Source organism: Diceros bicornis, chromosome 31 (assembly GCF_020826845.1).
Source record: "Diceros bicornis minor isolate mBicDic1 chromosome 31, mDicBic1.mat.cur, whole genome shotgun sequence".
Classification (NCBI taxonomy): domain Eukaryota; kingdom Metazoa; phylum Chordata; class Mammalia; order Perissodactyla; family Rhinocerotidae; genus Diceros; species Diceros bicornis.
The window spans coordinates 21,803,793-21,807,413 of record NC_080770.1 but is presented as its reverse complement, the minus strand read 5'-3'; the positions used below and the strand labels follow the sequence as shown (position 1 = coordinate 21,807,413).

General features: G+C 37.6%; 1 pseudogene; it reads right to left on the bottom strand.

Annotated features, from left to right (window-relative positions):
* Positions 1-601: 601 nt before the first annotated feature.
* Positions 602-1,573, bottom strand: LOC131395826 (olfactory receptor 8K1-like; annotated as a pseudogene).
* Between the last annotated feature and the right edge of the window lie 2,048 nt (positions 1,574-3,621).

Here is a 3,621-nt window from a genome sequence, read left to right as displayed (position 1 = left end):
TCAAGGGGGACCCACAATTAGCCAATATTTTTCTCATGGTTCCTAATCAAAAATTTTCCCAAATGCCCACTCTATCCTTGAGATATAAAATATTAATTCAATCTGATTGAAAATCTCATTTTGAGGTGGCACAATTTATTTTCTATTTAGCCTAGATTCTTGGATCAGTATTTTCATGTTATGTTATAATCACATATTTACTTATTTTGTCTCCTATCAAGTCTACATAGCCTTTATATATTTTATAGTATACATTACTAATTTTCTGGTTAATTTTGCCCTATTGTGAGTATTTAAGACTTTTTTATCTCAGCAAGTATAAGTTCTACCAAAAATTTAGTATGATTTACCTTACTTCTAAATAAAATAAGTACCAATATGACCTTAAAAATCACTTGGGACTTATATTAACTGGCTACAATATTTATTTATTCTACTCAAGCAGAGATGAGTACATTGAGATATAAGAGGAAGTATTTTGTCTAGAAGGACAAAAGAGAAAGAGGAAAAAAATCTAGTAAAATCTTCCTACTTTTTGATGCCATAATTGGTCTGAAAAAGGATTAAACAAAGATTTTTGGACCCACCTTTGCAACTGGACATTAAGATTACATTAAAAGGGAATTTTGCATAGATTAGTTAAATTGGCCTTCAGAGCATCTTTTACTTCTTTGTTCCTTAGACTGTAAATCAATGGATTCAGCATAGGGATCATTAAGTGTAAAACACAGAGGCCATTTTATCAATATCAAAAGTATGGCTGGATTTGGGTTGCAGGTAAATAAACAATAATGTTCCATAGAACACAACCACCACTGTCAGATGGGAGCTACAAGTGGAGAAGGCTTTGTGTCTACTCTCAGTTGGGTTCGTTCTGAGAATGGCCGCAAGAATAAATATATAAGATACAAGAACAATCAAAAGAGAAGAGAGCAAGTAACAGCCCGAAAAGACCAAAATGATCAATTCTAATTCATGTGTGTCAGAACAGAGCAGGGATATCAGAGGGAGGTTGTCACAGTAAAAATAGTTGATGATGTTAGAGCCACAGAAGGACAAGTTAAATAACTTAATTGTGAGAAATAGTGACAAAAATGTGCCGTACAGATAGGGAGTAAGTGCCAGCCCCCAAGACGCTTTCTGTGCCATGATGACCACGTAGAGAAGAGGTTTGCACATGGCTACATAGCGATCATAGGCCATCGCTGATAGAATAAACAGTTCAGTGATGATGAAAATCTCAAAGAATGCCAGCTGGGTGGCACACCAATTGTAGGAAATTATATTTTTGTGTACCACAAAGTTTGCCATCATTTTTGGGCCAATGACAGTGGAGTAACCAAGATCAGTAATTGACAAATGTCTATGGAAGAAATACATGGGGGTATGTAGCTTGGAGTCCAAACAGGTCAAGATAACCATGGCCAGATTACCCATCACTGTCACCAAGTATATGATGAGGAAGACTCCAAAGAGAGGTGCCTGCAGCCCAGGGTTGTCAGTGATCCCCTGACTGAATAAATTCAGTCACTTTTGTCACTGCAGTATGATTCTGTTTCTCCATATAGTTCATCTTAGTAAACTATGCAAGGGTCAAATCAATAATTATTATATCTAAGATGCTATCTTCTCAGAGAATTTAAAACATACATACAATGATATATGAAATAGAGAGACATTTTGTCTCAAATTATAAATAGAGACTCCTCTTCCCATCAGGGCAAAGCTACACATGCCTGGACTCACATTGTAGTGTAAGTGCCTGAAAAATACCTTTTTGAATATAACATAAGTGCCTGTTATTAAGCTTCTGATTGCCATGGCACCCATTTCAAAGATATGCATCTCTAAGAAACATATTGCCAGCTACACAATTAGATAAAGAGGCAGGCTGCTGCACTCATGAACTTTCTCTTTTAGAAATCCCCGGGTGACCTAGATAACTGAGTGCTTGAATGGCCCTGCTCTTCCCTTCTCATGCATTAATTCCTGCTCTTATGTTTTAAATTCACTAATAAAAAGTAAACCCAGTGCAAAACCCTAGGTCCCCACCCTTAATCCTAATAAAGGCAGAACCCTAAGTTTGCACTCTCTCTCTCTCTACCTGCAACCCCACTGTGTGGCCCCAGTCATGCTGTGCACCCACCATGATCTGGGTAATAAATCTCGTTTGTTCACGGTTCCCTGATTGTTGTTGCTGAGGCATGTCTTATCATCATAAGAACCACTAGGGTCACCACATTGTCTAGTACACATTGTCTAGCCACGATATTGTATCTGGTTGGGGGTAATGCCTCTGGGGGCTCACCACAACTAGTACAGGGCTAGTTGAGTACCCCCAGGCATTCCTAGCTGATAGCATCACTTCCCATAGGCAGAGACTGATACAAAACACACATTCATTGAAACTTTGATAAAGTAGGCTTTAAAAGGGGCAAGATTGGCGGCCAGCCCTGTGGGATAGCAGTAAGTTCAGTGTGCTCCACCTCAATGGCCTGGATTTGGATCCGGACATGGACCCACACCACTCATCAGCCATGCTTTGGCAGTGACCCACATACAAAATAGAGAAAGATTGGCACAGATGATAGCTCAAGGCCAATCTTCCTCAAGCAAAAAATTGGAAGATTGGCAACACATGTTGGCTCAGAGTGAATCTTCCTGAGCAGAAAAAACATACAAACAAAATAAATAAAAGGGGCAAAATATTTTGAAGTGGTTGTTTTGATACAGCTACTATGATCTGTTCCATTTGATCCAAAAAAATTTTGAGTGTGTCAAAAGACCTATTATATTTCAGCTTTTTAAAATTTTCAAGTAATTTGTAAAACAAACATCTACACGTAAACTACAAACATTAAATAGTTGGCTATCATCAAATGTGTTTAAAAGCAGCAAGACATAAATAAAAAGACTTTCTAAACTGTTGGAGTGACCAATCAGGTGGTGATTAGGAAACCTCCAACCATTAAATAGATGTTTCTATACTTCTCACTATAAGTTCGGCTTGTTTACCCAACACAAAATCTAATGCTATAATATATTAACTTTAGAATTTTGTTATTAATATCTTGTCAACATTTGCCACAACGGTCATTTCTGCCTATTGAATCACTTCTAATGATCTTCCAATCATACATCCCTCTTCCGCATAAAAAGGACTTGGCCATTCTGATGATTTATGAACTCTCAGTGGAGATTCATGTAGAGGCGCAGCAGGAAGAATACAAATGACTGTCAAGCACCAATAAAGAACTCATTATATACCAGGCACTTTTCTGAGCACTTTACATGTATTAACTTATATGATCCACACAATAACTCTAGGAAGTAGATAATATTACCATCTCCTTTTGAGAGTAGAGTAAACTGAGGCACAAGGTGTTAAATAACTTAACCAAAGTCACTCAGATCGCAAGTGGTGGAGTAAGTAGTGGAGTCAAGATTCAAACAAAATCATTCTGTCTTCAAAATATGTTCTCATAAACATAAGACAGAGGTATGAGGCCTTTCCATTAAGGTCACCCTGAGTAGACAAGAAACGGAAAGTGGGACAGGAGATTCACCAGGTAAATAAGGATGGACAATGACCCTTGTTAGAATAGATGACTGAAGCTGTAA